The following is a 17,057-nucleotide window of genomic DNA, read 5'->3' on the forward strand; positions in this document are numbered from 1 at the left end:
AATACCCATCAATATTCCACCAAGTTTCTTTAAGAAAATAGAACAAACACTACAATCATTTATCTGGAACCTGAAAACACCTAGAATTGCCAAAACCATCTTGAGGAAAAGAAACAGAAATGGATGCATCACCCTCCCAGACCTTAAACTATATTATAAAGCTATCATCATCAAAACAGCATGGTACTGGAACAAAAATAGACCAGTGGAACAGAATTGAAAGCCCAGAACTAAATCCCCAAACCTATGGACATCTAATCTATGATAAGGGGGCCCAAAGGATTAAATGGAAAAAGGAGGCTCTCTTCAATAAATGGTGCTGGGAAAACTGGGTTGTAACATGCAGAAGAATGAAATTGAACCACTTTATCTCACCAGAAACAAAAATCAACTCTAAATGGATCAAAGACCTGGATGTCAGACCAGAAACAATCAAATACTTAGAGGAAAACATTGGTAAAACAGCTTCCCACCTATACCTCAAAGACATCTTTGATGAATCAAACCCAATTGCAAGGAAGACTAAAGCAGAAACAAACCAATGGGACTACATCAAATTGAAAAGCTTCTGCACAGCCAGAGAAACTATTAAACAAAGAGACCCCTCACAGAATGGGAGAAGATCTTCACATGCCATACATCAGACAAGAAGTTAATCACCAAAATATATAAAGAGCTCAGCAAACTTAGCACCAAAACAGCAAATGACCCCATCCAAAAATGGGCAGAGGATATGAACAAAACATTCACCTCAGAGGAGATCCAAAAGGCTAATAAACATATGAAAAACTGCTCTGATTGTCAGAGAAATGCAAATTAAGACAACACTAAGATACCACCTCACTCGTGTAAGAATGGCATACATCAAAAAGGACAGCAACAACAAATGCTGGAGAGGTTTTGGGACAGAGGAACCCTTTTACATTGCTGGTGGGAATGTAAATTGGTCCAGCCTCTGTGGAGAGCAGTCTGGAAAACTCTCACAAGGCTAGACATGGACCTTCCATATGATCCAGTAATTCCTCTACCGGGGTTATACCCCAAGGACTCCATAACACCCAACCAAAAAGAGGTGTGTACTCCTATGTTCATAGCAGCACAATTCATAATAGCTAAAACCTGGAAGCAACCCAGGTGCCCAACAACAGATGAGTGGCTGAGAAAGCTGTGGTATATATACACAATGGAATACTATGCAGCTATCAAGAACAATGAACCCACCTTCTCTGACCCATCTTGGACAGAGCTAGAAGGAATTATGTTAAGTGAGCTAAGTCAGAAAGATAAAGATGAGTATGGCATGATCCCACTCAACAACAGAAGTTGAGGAAGAAGATCTGAAAGGGAAACTAAAAGCAGGATCTGACTAAATTGAAAGTAGGGCACCAAAGTAAAAGCCCTGTGGTGAGTGGTAGACATGCAGCTTCCTGGGCCAGTGGGGGGTGGCAGTGGGTAGGAGGCATGGGTCAGTCTTTTGGTGGTGGGAATGGTGTTTAGGTACACTCCTAGTAAAATGTAGTCATATAAATCACTAGTTAATATGAGAGGGGGAAAATTAATTGCATGTCTCGAAGTTTTTTAAAACACAGACTGAATCTTTTTAATATATAGGCTTTGTATTTGATAGGCGGGCTCTCTCAAAAGCCTAGACCAAGTAGATCAGAAGCAACCAATAGGACAGCTATACAAGATACTGGGTACCGTACAGCAAACCCTAACAAAAGGACTTTTCAAAGTTAACCCAATTATCAAATAATGTGATGATAACATGAACTATCCATTGTCTTTTTGAACCCTAAGACAGCAGGAACCTCACATCTCCACTATAGAGCCTCTACTTCCCCCAGTCCTGGAACCCTTGGATAGGGCCCACTTTCCCGTATGCCTCTCCCAATCCATATCAAATAATATGCATCTGCCAATCACAACCTAATCAACGCAATGATGGCCACCACAACATGCTTCACTTCAGACTGTGTCCAGAGACTTCATGTGTGGAATGACAACCCTTCAGCTTCATTACTCGGGTGAGACCTTTCCTTTCATAGTATACTCTAATTCCATCTCAGGTGGTTCACTTTCTAACAAAGTCCCAAAACCTAGATATACACCAGTTTCTGTGAGAGAGAGCATATGTTCACACGTATCCATAAACTACTGCAAAATATATACCTGAAAGCAGAAGTACACTAGAGTTTGCAGTGAGTACCCCCCTAACACTTCCTCTCCACTATTCCAAGCTTTGGGTCCATGATTGCTCAACAATTTGTTTGGCTTTGTATGTTAACTCTCTTCAGTCACCAGGTTCCAGATGTCATCAGGATGCCGCCAGGCTTCCCTGGACTGAAGACCCCACCAATGTGGCCTGGAGCTCTGCTTCCCCAGAGACACATCCTACTAGGGAAAGAGAGAGGTAGACTGGGAGTATGGACCGACCAGTCAACTCCCATGTTCAGAGGGGAAGCAATTACAGAAGCCAGACCTTCTACCTTCTACAACCCACAATGACCCTGGGTCCATGCTCCCAGAGGGATAGAGAGTGGGAAAGCTATCAGGGGAGGGGTGGGATATGGAGATTGGGTGGTGAGAATTGTGTGGAGTTGTACCCTTCCTACCCTATGGTTTTGTTAATTTATCCTTTCTTAAATTAAAAAAAAATAGTTATACACTAAAAAACATAGTGATTCTATGTACTATAAAGAAAAAAACTGAAATGTACACAAATCTGAAAAATCTTCAAAGGATACATCTGGAAGTGAAAGTATTTTGCAGAAAACTGAGAAATAATAACCATGTATCAACAACAGCATGTACTATAAACCACTAACCACCTAATCACTCCCCCCAAAGAAAGAAATGCTTTAATATAGAAATTAATATTGACGGGGTCGGGCGGTGGCGCAGTGGGTTAAGCGCATGTGGCGCAAAGCACAGGGACCAGCGTAAGGATCCCGGTTCGAGCCCCCGGCTCCCCACCTGCAGGAGAGTCGCTTCACAGGCGGTGAAACAGGTCTGCAGGTGTCTATCTTTCTCTCCCCTTCTCTGTCTTCCCCTCCTCTCTCCATTTCTCTCTGTCCTATCCAACAACGAATTGGCAATAATAATAACCACAATGAAGCTACAACAGGGGCAACAAAAGGGGGGAAAAAATGGCCTCCAGGAGCGGTGGATTCATGGTGTAGGCACCGAGCCCAAGAAATAACCCTGGAGGAGGGAAAAAAAAAAAAAAAAGAAAAGAAATTAATATTGAATAAAAACTCAGAAACTCTCAAAATTGTCAAAAATTAGTATTATCTTAGAAAACGTGGCCTGGTATTAGTGTGGGTATACTTCCTGGATCACACTTACCTAGCTTCACTTCAGATTCCACTTGCTTGCAACAAAGAGATGCAGTATCAATTGGGCGACACCAGAAAGTTCTTCTAGATAAGTCAACTACAGAAAGTTGAAGAAAGACCTGGAAAAAAGAAAACCTGTCAGCACATTTTCCACGTAAGACAAGAAGTTTATAAAACCAGTTACAACCCCTTTGAAACTACCATCTAAGCCCTTATGAAAGAGATATCACAAAGCAGTATGTACTCTTAACCAAAGGAAAAGCAAGGGGACTAGTCAGAAAATACAAGAGAATGTATTCCTTTCCCTGTCCTAGCTCACAGGGACCTTTACTAAAAGCTCTCATGCTAAACAAGGTATTAAGAGTCTGCTGGCCTCTATTATTTCAGGTTTTTTTCTTTTTCTTTTTTTTTTTTTTTACATTCGCACCAGCAGTGCAGGAGGGTTCCTTTGACCTCACAACCTCTCCAGCATTTTCAGGTTTTTTCTTGACACTTTCCTAATCTGCAGCCTAATACACAAGGAAATGTTTCATAGGTTTAAGACAGTGAACTCAAAACCTCTGTAAAACCCTGAGGGTGCCAGAATTCTCCAGGATACTCCTTACCTTTAATTACTATCTCAGACTTCACATACTTCCATAATCTGAGTAACTCCAAAAATACCACCTAACTTTAGACCTTTGCTCTTTCTGTTTCTTCATTATGAAGCACCTCTCTCCAACTCTGGAATTTAGTCATCCTTGAAGCAAAGCTTAAATATCACCTGTATGCCCCACCCCACTTTGTCCTGACAGACACACACCATTTCTCCTTTCTATATTCCAAACACCTGCTGGTACATGGACTCAATCATTTGTTTCCTGTTGCCCTAAGCTCTCAACTAAGAATCAGTCTTACTGTCTATCCCTTATACCCACACTCTCTCTCAAGGACCAGTCTTATTGTCCATCGCTTATACCCATACTGGTTTTATCACAAGTAGAAGTAGAGGGGAGACCACCTGGGAACACAAGACAGAACTACTTTGAGAACCCACCAAATCTGCAGGGCATCGAGAGGCCCAACTCTGCCCATACCTCTAAGAAACTTCTCTAAGAACAAGGAATATCAGAGATCACCTGACTGCAACAAGACGAGACTGGGACTACTTTGGAAACTCAACAAGTCACCAGTGAGTGAGAACACATGTGGCTCATGGACAGCAAGGAGCCTAAGAAGAGACTCTTGGGGCTAAAGCCCATATCTACTCCCGAGTGGCTGGTAGTAACAAGTTTAGCAGTTTGCCCAGTTGAGGAGCCAACTCCAGTGTCTGTTTGACCAACAAAAAGACTACCGAGGAGAGGGGAAGACTCCCCTAAGGCTAACCAAATGCAACTGTGAGTCTCCATTTGCTACTGCCCTCAGAGGCTGGAGAAGCTGGGGGGGGGGGGTGGTGGTGGCACCTGGGAACAGAGAACTGACCAGGAAACTCAGAAGAAGAACTACACATAGTGGTGGGAGAAAGACCTCATAAAACACTCTAATACTGGTTAAACCAAGGAGAAACACTGGAGAAATGAACAAGGACAAAAGTCCAGCTAAAGGCCCCCCCAAAGGTAGAAACACAGAAGAATGAGAACTACATCCAAATGTTAGCTCAGGAATTACTCACAGGAGTGAGGAAAGAGTTTGAAAGAATTATCATCAGAAAAGCAGAAATGACAAAATGAGACTCTGAAAGAAAGCACTATCTCTAGGTAATCAGAGAGCTGAAAGCTAAAATAGCTGAGCTAAGAGCACAACTAGCTGGTCAAGCTAATACAGCATCCTAGCAGGGTAACAAAATAGCTGAGCTACAGAAAACAACAGAAGGGAGACAGAATAGAATAAATGAGGCTGAAGACAGAGTTAGCAAGATTGAGGACGAATTAGAGAAAAGGAAGAAAGAGATCTCAAAAAGAGATTAGAGTTACTGAAAACAGGAGTCGGGCGGTAGCACCGTGGGTTAAGTGCACGTGGTGCAAAGCACAAAGACAGGTGTAAGGATCCCGGTTTGAGCCCCCAGCTCCCCACTTTCAGGGGAGTCGCTTTATAGTTGGTGAAGCAGGTCTGCAGGTGTCTGTCTTTCTCTCCCCTTCTCTGTCTTCTCCTCCTCTCTCCATTTCTCTCTGTCCTATCTAAAAAAAAATTTACTGAAAACAGCAACAGAAACATATGGGATGACTTCAAAAGAAATAATATATGCATTATTGGCTTGCCAGAGACAGAAGGGGGGGAGCATTCTACAGGATATAACGCTGAGAACTTCTCTAGTATAGACAACATAAGACGTAATAAAGGTTCAAGAAGCCCAGAGGGTCCCAAACAGAATTAACCCAGACTTAAAGATACCAAGATACATCATATTTAGAATGAAAAGGAATAAGGATCCTGAAGGCTGCAAGAGAAAAACAAAGAGTCACCTACAGTGGGAAACCCGTAAGATCAGCAGAAGATTTCTCCACACAAACACTACAGGCCAGAAGGGAATGGCAAGGTATCTATCGACTGCTCAATTAGAAAGGCTTTCAACCAAGAATACTGTATCCTGCTAGACTGTCATTCAGACTAGATGGAGGCATATAAACCTTCTCAGACAAGCAACAGTTGAAAGAATCAAATATCACCAAGACTACTGTGCAAGAAGTTCTGAAAGGTCACCTATAAACAGTCAGATCACCATAAATATGCCATCTATCAGAACACTCAAAATCTACAAGATGAGCATTAAAATACCTTCAATATTTGATATAAATAAATGTCAATGGCCTGAATTCACCTATTAAAAGGCACAGAGTAGGAAGATGGATCAGAAAACACAACCCAACCATATGCTGTCTGCAGGAATCCCACCTAACTCAACAAGACAAACACAGATTCAAAGTGAAAGGATGGAAAACTACCATACTAGCTAATAGACCACAAAAAAGGGGGGAGGGGCAGGAATAGCTATGCTCATATCTAACATGACAGACCTTAAAATAAAATTTAAAAATATAGGATGGACAATACTTAGTGTGCAGAGGATCAGTCCATCAAGAGGACTTAATGATTATCAACATCTATGCACCCAAGGAGAGGCCATCTAAATATACCAGACGTCTACTGAAAAAGCTACAGCAAGATATTAACAGCAATACAGTAATAGTAGGGGACTTCAAGACCCCACTCTCTCAACTTGACAGATTATCCAGGCAGAAAAGCAATAAAGAAATGAGGGAGCTAAATGAAGAGATAGATAAACTAGAACTATTGGACATTTTCAGAGTAAAAATGGTGATTTCTCCATTTTCGGCCCATCTTGGATGGAGCTTGAAGAAATCATGTTATATGAAATAGGTCAGAAACAGAAGGATGAATATGGGATGATCTCATTCACAGGTAGAAGTTGAAAAACAAGATCAGAAGAGAAACACTAAGCAGAATTTGGACTGTAGTTGGTGTATTGCACCAAAGTAAGACTCTGGGGTGGATGAGTGGGTAGAGGGAGGGGGGAGTTCAGGTCCTGGAACAGGATGGTAGAGGACCTAGTTGGGGTTGTATTGTTGTGTGGAAAAATAAGAAATGTTATGCATGTAAAAAATATTGTATTTATTGTCAACTATAAAACAGTAATCCCTCAATAAACAGAAAAAAAAAAAGTAGAAGTAGAGGCTCGATTCATATTTGTTGACTAAAGATTCCAAAAAGGAATTTCCCATGAAGGACTCGGTATGCTTCCCTGGGAAACATTCATTTTACTGCTACACTGCTCCTGGAAAACACTCTTTTCCAAGAGTGCGATCTCTACTCAAACATACTGACAACCAGTTTCTTGGCCAAATCAATCCATCAATCCCCTCACAACGGAGTTGCCAAACAGAATGGAATTATGTGAAGTCACGTTTGGACCAACAAAACCACCTTGGCAAGATACTGGAATATAATGGATTTGCAGATGCAATGGTTGGGTGGAGGTCTCCCCTTTAAGTCTTTTTAGTGAGATTTCGAAGACATCCTCCCCTCCCTCTAGCCACCTACCAAGACTTCAAAGATGAGAACAGAGGTATTCTCTAGGAAGAAAGCAGGAACTGAAGAGGACAGCAGAGAAAATTGAGATTTTCAGAAATAGTTGAGCCTCCCTGCAGACAAAATATAGAGGAGACACCTATATGGAATACGGATTCACCTTGTGCCACAAATTCTCTCAAAAGGGTCTCATCTGCGGAGTCCAGTGGTAGCACAGCAGGTTAAGCACACATGGCGCAAAGCACAAAGACCGGCCTAAGGATCCTGGTTCGAGCCCCGAGCTCCCCACCTGCAGGGGAGTCGATTCACAGGTGGTGAAGCAGGTCTGCAGGTGTCTTTCTCTCCCCCTCTCTGTCTTCCCCTCCTCTCTCCATTTCTCTCTGTCCTATCCAACAATGATGACATCAATAACAACAATAACAACTACAACAATAAAAAGACAACAAGGGCAACAAAAGGGAAAATAAATAAAATTTAAAAACAAAAGGGTCTCATCTATTCAGCAACAGACCCACAGTGCTACCTAAACTTCCGAGCATTCTACATTTTTCCTTCACCAGACCTCACTAATAGTATTTGACCATTCACTGCAAGATAGGACCACCTGGTTAACAATAATTCAAATATCTAAGACATCCTCCCATTCTTACAAATGGGATCACCTGCCTCTGTACAGAAGACACTAAGCAGCCTGGCAGAGAATCCATCTCACAGCTGCTGCTGTAAGACTTCAACAAAATTCCCTTCATAAAGCATATCTAAGCAAAAATGACAGACTTCTCATTCATCCCAGGACAGCCAATAGACTAGTATAAAAGTGTATCATAGTTCACAACATGCCTCCTGTCAGGCAGAGCCTCTGTCTAGAAAACCTTTAAAAACAAATCTGTCATAGGTTATGCATGCACATAAATACCTCTTCTCCACCCAAAGCAACTCAGATAGTACACCATGGGCAGGGCAGGAGGAAGGCCTTTCTGAGTTTTGGACTATAAAGGCACTGCTCTAAATTGAAGAGATATCATGTAGAGGACTTCCCTACAGTTGTTTTGTGGTGAATGAAATCACAGAGTTTAGATTCTGTACTTAAGGGCCATATTCAGTAATTATGGGGGGGGGGGGAGAAAAGAGGGAAGCCAATAAGAGGATAAGAACTTGGAGTAGTGTTAGAGAAGTTACTTACAGCTGCAGTAGGATCACTCATCAAGCAACTTAAAAGTGAACATACGAGTTTTCACTTTTTCTTCTTCAAAATCAACTTCAGATTAATACTCAAATATTCCACCCATATTCCTCAAATTCAAAGGACATTTCAATGTGAATTCCAAAATTTGAGCCCCAAATATTGAAAAAGCAATATTGAAAAAAACAATCATTTATATCATAAGTAATATAAATGTATTGCCATATAAAATGCAAGGACAGAAAATACACTTCTAGAATGAAATTTTTAAATATTTTACTTATTTGATAAATAAGAGTGAGGAGGAAAAGAGAAATTGAGAAGGAACAGGGAGATAAAAAGGGAAAATGACAAGACAGTTGCAGCACTACTTCACTTGTGAAGTTTTCCCCCCTGGAGATGGGACCAGGGGCTTGAACCTGGACCCCTGAACATTATGTGTGCTTAACCAAGTGTGCCACCACCAACCTCAAAATAATTTTGTTGCTGTTGTTTTACTAGTACACTGCTCAGCTCTACTTACTGGCAATCAAACCTAGGACCTTGGAGCCTCCAGCATAGAAGTTATTTGCATAACCTTCATGCTATCTCCCCAGACCATAAAATGAACTTTTTTTTTGCCTCCAGGGTTATCACTGGGGCACAGTGCCAGCACTATGAATCCACTGCTCCTGGCAGTCATCTTTTTCCCATTGTTGTTGATAATGATGCTGTTGTTGTTGGATAGGACAAAGAAATTGAGAGAGGAGGGGAAGACCAAGAGGGGGAAAGACACCTGCAGACCTGCTTCACAGCTTGTGAAGTGACCCCCCCTACAAGTGGGGAGCTGGGAGCTCAAACTAGAATCCTTGTGCTTCGTACTATGTGCACCTAGCCCCATACACTACCACCAGCACCCTAAAATGAACTTTTACAGATACTAAAGTGTAGGTGTTTAGAGACTTGCTCAATACTGACCTTCAATTGTCCATCACTAATTTTTTAAAAAAGTTAAATTTATTAACGAGAGAGAATAAAAGCAAGCCAGGGCAGATAATAATGTCAGGTATTAAACTCAGGGCCTCAAAATAAACAAAGGGCCTCATGGCCCAAGTCCTGTGCCTATGCTCTGTCACTGCCCACCTACAACAGTTTTTTATTTTCAGGCTTAATTTTTTTTCCTTTGGTTTTAAAAAATGTCTTTATTTGATTTTTTTTAAGTCTACATAAAGAAAATATATCCTGAAGACAACAAGAACTGTTATCTTGTAAGAGCAGTGTACTTACATTTTCTTTTCTTTTAATTTTTATTTATGAAAAAGAAACACTGACAAAACCATAGGATAAGAGGGGGACAGCTCCACACAATTCCCACCACCAGAACTCCGGATCCCATTCCCTCTCCTGATAGCTTTCCTATTCTTTAACCCTCTGGGAGTATGGACCCAGGGTCATTATGGGGTTTAGAAAGTGGGAGGTCTGGCTTCTGTAATCACTTCCCTGCTGAACATGGGTGTTGGCAGATCGATCCATATGCCCAGCCTGTCAGACTTAACTTTTAATTGGTTCCTTAAAAAGCAATGAGCAGGAGAAACTGAGAAAAGAACATAAGCTCAATATTAAAGAGAGAAAGAGAAGGGAAAAAAAGAAAGGAAACCCCACAGAGAGGGAAAGGAACCATAGCACTGAAGCTTCCCTCAGTGCCATATGGTGTGCAAGAGGCTGACAAGCCAGGATTTCTGTCCAGTGAGCTGCTTAAAAAAGAATAACTCAGGGGTCGGGCGGTGGCGCAGTGGGTTAAGCGCATGTGGCGCAAAGCGCAAGGACCAGCTTAAGGATCCTGGTTCCAGCGCACGGCTCCCCACCTGCAGGGGAGTCACTTCACAGGAAGTGAAGCAGGTCTGCAGGTCTTTCTCTCCCCGTCTGTCTTCCCCTCCTCTCTCCATTTCTCTCTGTCCTATCCAACAACGAACAACATCAACAATGGCAATAATAATAACCACAACGAGGCTACAACAAGGGCAACAAAAAGGGGAAAAATGGCCTCCAGGAGCGGTAGATTCATGGTGCAGGCATCAAGCCCAGCAATAACCCTGGAGAGAAAAAAAAAAAAGAATAACTCAGGGTCTCATACATGCAAGGCAGGCACTCTCCCCCTCACCAACCTCCAAGGACTTCAGTTGTTGATGCTTTTTTTTAAGGCAGATTATTTCAAGACTTTCCTCCTGGTCATCACTCTTTCAAGGATGAATTGACAGAATTTAATTTCTCTAAGAGCTGAGCAATTGACTGTAATGTGTAACCAGTATTAAGAACCACTATCTCTGACCTATCCTCAGACAGCTCCTGAAGGGAGTCAGGGCAGGGTAGGTTTTTTTTATGCTTTAAAAGGGGAAGGGAAGAAAAACACAAAAAGGTCCCTAGAAGAAAGATAAAGAAAATTGAAGTGAATAACAACTTACAGGTGATATCACTAAGCTAGTAGCATGGTGTGGGCAGAAGGTACACCTGTGCTGAGGAGAAGACAGGTGTTGGAATAGACTACATTATCCCTTAAGACCTGGATAGCCCTGTCACCAAGATGGTAAAAAGTAATGATTCAAAGTTCTCTAAAGAACAACTATTCACTATGTGAGAAATTATATAATAATGGTGTGTTGTAAATGGGAAGAATTTACTAAACTAGAGTCATCACTAAGCTTTACTTAATAACAGTACTAATGATTTTTTTGAATAAATCCAGATTCTCTTACTCAACAAAAATTGATAAATCACACTGTGCCCACAGAACAGAACCTTCCTTCAGATAAAGCCAGCTGACTCATGTGAGGGATAAACTGAAACATGACTTGTTAGCATCGTGATAGTCTCAGATGTGACAATAACTGGATATAAGAAATCCTGGGTGTGTGGGTGAGGAGTAGAAACCCCCCATTTCCAGCTGGGAAGTTAATTCTGTTCTCACCTCCATGTTCCATAACTCTTAGGTTTACCTGCTCTTCTGAATAGTGTCAAAAATTAGGCTGTCCAACAAGGATGCCTCCCTTCCATTTTGTCTCTTGGGAAATAATTCATTTTTGTCATCTTTTACCAGTGTTACCCAAAGTATATTCTGTATATCATCTGTATCAAAATGCCCTGGGTCACTCCCAGACACCACACCAGACTATACAACAATCGTATTATCTGTACTGGAGCCTGAGAATCATTAGCATGTTAATCACCCATACAGACACTATAGGCTGTGAAATACTAATCACAAAACCTCATCAATTCCCCCTTCAAAATGGAACAGCTGGAAGGGTTGAATTGGTAAAGGGTCTGACATCATCTGTGAGATGTGGGACTAGTGACATGACGTATGCAGGAAGGTGCAGTCATTGTGTTCAATGAAGTTTTTTGTTCAATGAAGATTTTTCGGACATCACAAGAATTGATAGCTGAGAAGTAGTGGTAGGGTGAGTATGGGAATACTCAGAGGAAATTTCCAGATCAAAACAACAATGCTGAGGATTGTGTACCTGCCTCAGAAACTCTGTCCCAGTGTTCATTGGTGTTATAGACCAAATGGAGAACAGTACATTGCAGCTGAGTACAGTGAGTGCCCATTCCTACTTTTGAGAACAGTTGCGTTTTAGGGACTGAGATTGACCCTAGGTCATCTTTCAGAGCCACTAATTAAACTCTTTGGAAATGCTGTGTTTTAATGCTTTTGTACAATCTGAGGGGTTAGAAAACTAAACCATACCAGTCTTTATTATTTAGGATTTTATAATTTGTTTCCTTTCAATCTCAACTTCTTAGGGCTGTCATTTCTTCTTAATCTAGCAGCTTTCCTCCATCCACCCTTTTAATTTATGGTGACCTGGGAAACCAAATATTTTCTCCATGTTAGAAATTTATCTAGGAAAGGAGTAAATTGGCTCTCAGTCCACAGGAAAGAAGTGTTGGATTAAGGTGGTGAAATGTTGCAGTTTTGCATTTAGTCAGAAATTTTGACAGCTCTAGAGACTTTTTTCATAGCTGTTTTCTGGATAGTTGAGGTCCCTACTTTATGACTTCTCATAGACTCCTCCTTCCCTTGTGCCTTTTTGAGTAAATCTTTTCTTCTATTCTTATCCGAATCAGTTTTCTTTTCTTTATTTTATTTTAATTTATTTATAAAAAGGAAACACAAAACCATAGGATAAGAGGGGTACAATTCCACACAATTCCCACCACCAGAGCTCCGTAACCCCAGTAGCTTTCCTATTCTTTAACCCTCTGGAGTATGGACCCAAGGTCAATGTGGAATGCAGAAGGTAGGAAGTCTGGCTTCTGTAATTGCTTCCACGCTGAACATGGGCCTTGGCAGGTCGATCCATATTCCCAGCCTGCCTCTCTCTTTCCCTTTTGGGGTGGGGTTCTGGGGAATCAGAGCTCCAGGACACAAAAGCAAAGGAAAGAATGAAAATTTTCTTGGAAAAGTCGAAAGGAGGTAAAGGAAGGATAAACTTTGGTGGGAATTAAAGTAGTACCTCAAGAAGCAGGAGTGAGCAGAGAAGGGGATTCTATGGTGAAGAAAGGTGATCATTTGGTTATCCTACAGTAAAGGAAGGTGAAAATGGATCATTCATCACAAAGGTTAGGATCAATTTTTCTTTTATCTAAAGGAATCAAGTTTCTCCAATCATTCATCCTATTTACACCTAAACTGAATGATTTCACATTTATGGGTTTTTTTTCCCCTTCTTGTTGCCCTTGTTGTTTATCATTGTTGTTATGATTTTGTTGTTGTTGGATAGGACAGAGAGAAATCGAGAGAGGAGGGCAAGACAAAGGAGGAGAGAAAGACAGACACCTGCAGACCTGCTTCACTGCCTGTGAAGTGACACCCCTGCAGGTGGGGAGCCAGGAGCTCAAACCAGGAACCTTAGCAGGTCCATGCGCTTTGCACCATGTGTGCACACCACTGCCCAGCCCCACATTCATGTTTTGACAAGTAACAGCATACAAAAGAACTTATTTATGTTGGGCATAATAGAGTAATGAATTTAACTGATAGTTCTATAACATAAGGTTATGATTTATACTTGGTCAAGGAACTTTTTATCTAAACTAAATTTAAAATTAAATCTATTACTGGAGTTTCTAGTTGACTGCTAAATATGCCTCCTTACACTCTTAAAGAAATGGTCACTGGCAGACTACAGACATTTGTCAAAACTATCAGGGTGCTAAAATCCTGTTGGGACTTCAGGTTTGGGAGCGTATTTTCTTCTTCTTCAATCTTTCCTTTCCCACAAATAAAGTCTCTTAATTCTCCCCTCCCACTCCATGATTTCAAACCAGAAGGTAGTTCTTAAGATATAGACTTACACAAATCAGGCCAAGTTGCTCTTATTGCTAAACCTAATCTTTTACCTAATAACTCTTCTTTCTGCATTCCACAGAGCTAACTCACCCTTTAGTTCCAGTAACTGAGCTATATTCCTCTCTTGATAATTCACTGATCCCTAATAACTAAAGCAATACCATGTTCTTAATTTTCTTCTAAAGATCTGGATGTATATTCTGAACTCACAAGGCTCCACCAGTTCAAGAAACATAAGTTACTGTCCGAGGCTATAATGCATTGAGCCACTGTCAACCATCATCTGCTAGGCCACCAGTTCTGTAGACCCGGCCTTTCTTTCCAGTAAGTTGGATTTCCTCCTAGCTGCAAACATCAGGTTTGCGGCCTCCACCCTGTGTACCCCTTCCCTGAGCAGGGAGTTCCAGGCACAAGCTGAGCCTCAGTTGGTAATTACTCAATCACAAACAGCCAAGGATCCTCTGGTCAGAATACAAACACATCACAAAATCTGGATCTTAACTCCAGCAATAAGAAATATTGGTGGCTGGAGTCAAACTTTGGGTGTACTGAAGTCATAGCACCCTTACCTATATCTACAGGGAAAACAGAGGAAAATTAGAGTAATGACTGTGTCTTATGAGCAGACAGGAATTAGGTTTCTTATAAATTTCTTTAAAGCTAACATAGATACTTCACTTACAAATATTAAAATAACTACATAAATCCATCCTAGATCAAGTCATTTTCAAAGACTACTAGAATCTATGTTTATATGTACATTTAATTAATATTCTTTCAATAAAAATTAGACAATAAAAAGTATCTGGCTAAACAGTATTACACATTTCAAAACAACATGAAAAACACAACCTTCATTTTCTGGAAAAGCTTATTTTTGCAATTGTTTTTTTTATAGGTTCTAACATTTTCTGCTTTCTTTTTTTTTTTATGGTTGTTATTATTGTTGTTATTGCTGTCGTTGTTGTTGGATAGGACAGAGAGAAGTGGAGAGAGGACGGGAAGATAGAGAGGGAGAGAGAAAGATAGACACCTGCTGACCTGCTTCACATTTTCTGCTTTCTACAACTATTTTGTAGAAAGACTTTTCCCCACTGACTTTGTAGCTTTGCTTTTTGATCTTTTTAACAATCCAGAAATTCCAACCTTGCAATTTTTTTCAGCTCTGGTAAGGGGTAACACAGAGACATTTAAAAACCAAAAGCAGTGTCAACACTTCCTCAGTGACACAGCTGCAGAAGTGACCAGTGAATTTAAAAAAAAAGAAAAGAAAAGAAAAGAAAAGAAAAAAAGCTTTTTCTTTGTTTGGGGAAAATGATGACTTACCTCCTGAAGCAGTTCTCAAAGTTATAGAACACATGGTCAAAAGCAATAGGCCACTAGTTAAGAAGCACTAGCGATGGTAGGGCACATGCACATAAACAAACAGACCTTCCTATTAACTCAAGACAGGATGGACTCACATTGTGCATATATTACAGACAGCACAGTTCTGCATTACACATCATAAAAAGATATAAAAAGGTATGTGATTCAGCAATCTCACTATTTATACAAAAGAATTGAAACTAGGCTGTGAAGAGCTATTTGCACTCCCATATTCACAGAGGCATTATTAGTAAGAGCCAAGGAAGATATCCAACAAGTGAATAAATAAAATATGATCAAAACAGATAAATAAGATGATGCACAAATACACACACAGTAGAATAGTATTAATCAATAAAGAGGAAAATTTGCCCTTTACAATACTGATGATCTAGACGGTATGATGATAAGTGAAATAAGTCTAAGAGGAACAAACACTGATGTGATTTTACCCTTATGTGATATCAAAAGAAGACAAATAATAAACTTTTGGATTATAAAACCAATTAGTGATGGGCTGGCAAAATATCTCACTTAGTGTGTTGCTTTGCCTTGTATATAAACCAGGCTCAAACCTGGACCCAATGGCATTGAAGGATGCTTTGGTACTGTGTTTTTTTTTTTCTCCCTCTTCCTTTGCCTGTCTTGCTCTTTCTATCTGAAAAAGTCAACCTGGAGCAGTGAAGCCCTAGAGATAACCAAAAAGAAAAAGACCTGTTGTGTTGACCACAAGGGAAGAAAAAAAAGGGAGGGATATAAACCAGAATAAACACATTTTTATTTTTATATTTTTTAAGTTTTATTTTAATACAAAACAGTAAAATGCACAGAAATTATTGAAAGCACATTTATAGTTTATTCCTAACTAAATATGTTTGAATAACTCGGTTTTCATGGTTGCAAATGTTAACTTTCAGTGATGCACATCTGAAATCTAATTTTATAGTGCAACAATACTTCAGTGTTTTAAAGTATTCATTTTATTTATTACAAATGAGAGGTTTACTGTGAGGCGGAAAGAAGGTCATAGAAAGAAAGAAACTAGAACAACACAATGCTAGGTACAGAATTAGAAACCTGAGGCATGAAAGTCCTATTGAACTATTTTCTCAATCAGTGATACTTGAATTTTTTAAATGGGAAAAAATATGGTCTATAGTTATTATATATCAGTCATTCTCTATAAAGAAGACAATCTTATTTATGACCAGGGAGTTGACTACACTCTCTGCAACAAGAGACCTGGACTCCATCTCCAGCACCACTTGTGAGTACTATCACTCATTAAACAAATAAATATTTAAAAATAATAAATAATAAACAAAAAGAAGGAAATTCTGTCATGTGCTACAACAGAGATGGAGCTAAGTAAAATAAACCAATCACAAAAAGGCAAATGCTACATGACTCTCTACTGTGGTATCTATAGTAGTCAAGCTCAGAAAAGCAGAAAACAGAATGGCTGCAGAACAAATTATTTAATAATCAGAAACCTGAAGGTAAGAGATTTGGGATGTTCATGTTGGAAGAAGATAGGAAGTCTATTCCAGGTATATTCCAAGAGGCCCATGACTTCAGTAATTTTTGCCTGAGCCCAACAGCTAACAGGCAGGTGGGCTGAAAGTATTGTCTGAGAAGATGGTGTCAGAGTTGGAAATAAGACTAGAAAGCTGTATCAGGAAAGGGAGTAGCTCCCAAATATGGGGAAAGTATATAAATACCATTACCAGTAAACCCAGTGGGGTTTATCTGAACTGGGGCTCATGTCTATTCATATTTAGCACAGGAGCCTATGTAACCTCTGCATCAC

At 40.2% G+C, this 17,057-nt stretch overlaps 1 protein-coding gene across 14 annotated transcripts in view; it reads right to left on the bottom strand.

Annotated features, from left to right (window-relative positions):
• Positions 1-17,057, bottom strand: part of TANC1 (tetratricopeptide repeat, ankyrin repeat and coiled-coil containing 1) — a 344,685-nt gene that overhangs the window by 244,722 nt on the left and 82,906 nt on the right. For 11 of the 14 annotated variants that reach the window (XM_060177863.1, XM_060177862.1, XM_060177866.1 and 8 more), the window contains one exon: positions 3,349-3,457. The exons of the other annotated variants lie outside the window; for them this stretch is intronic. The gene's annotated coding sequence lies outside the window, so the exon portion shown is untranslated. The remainder of the gene's footprint in view (positions 1-3,348; positions 3,458-17,057) is intronic. 14 annotated transcript variants of the gene reach the window in all.

This window comes from Erinaceus europaeus, chromosome 18 (assembly GCF_950295315.1).
Source record: "Erinaceus europaeus chromosome 18, mEriEur2.1, whole genome shotgun sequence".
In the NCBI taxonomy this organism is placed as follows: domain Eukaryota; kingdom Metazoa; phylum Chordata; class Mammalia; order Eulipotyphla; family Erinaceidae; genus Erinaceus; species Erinaceus europaeus.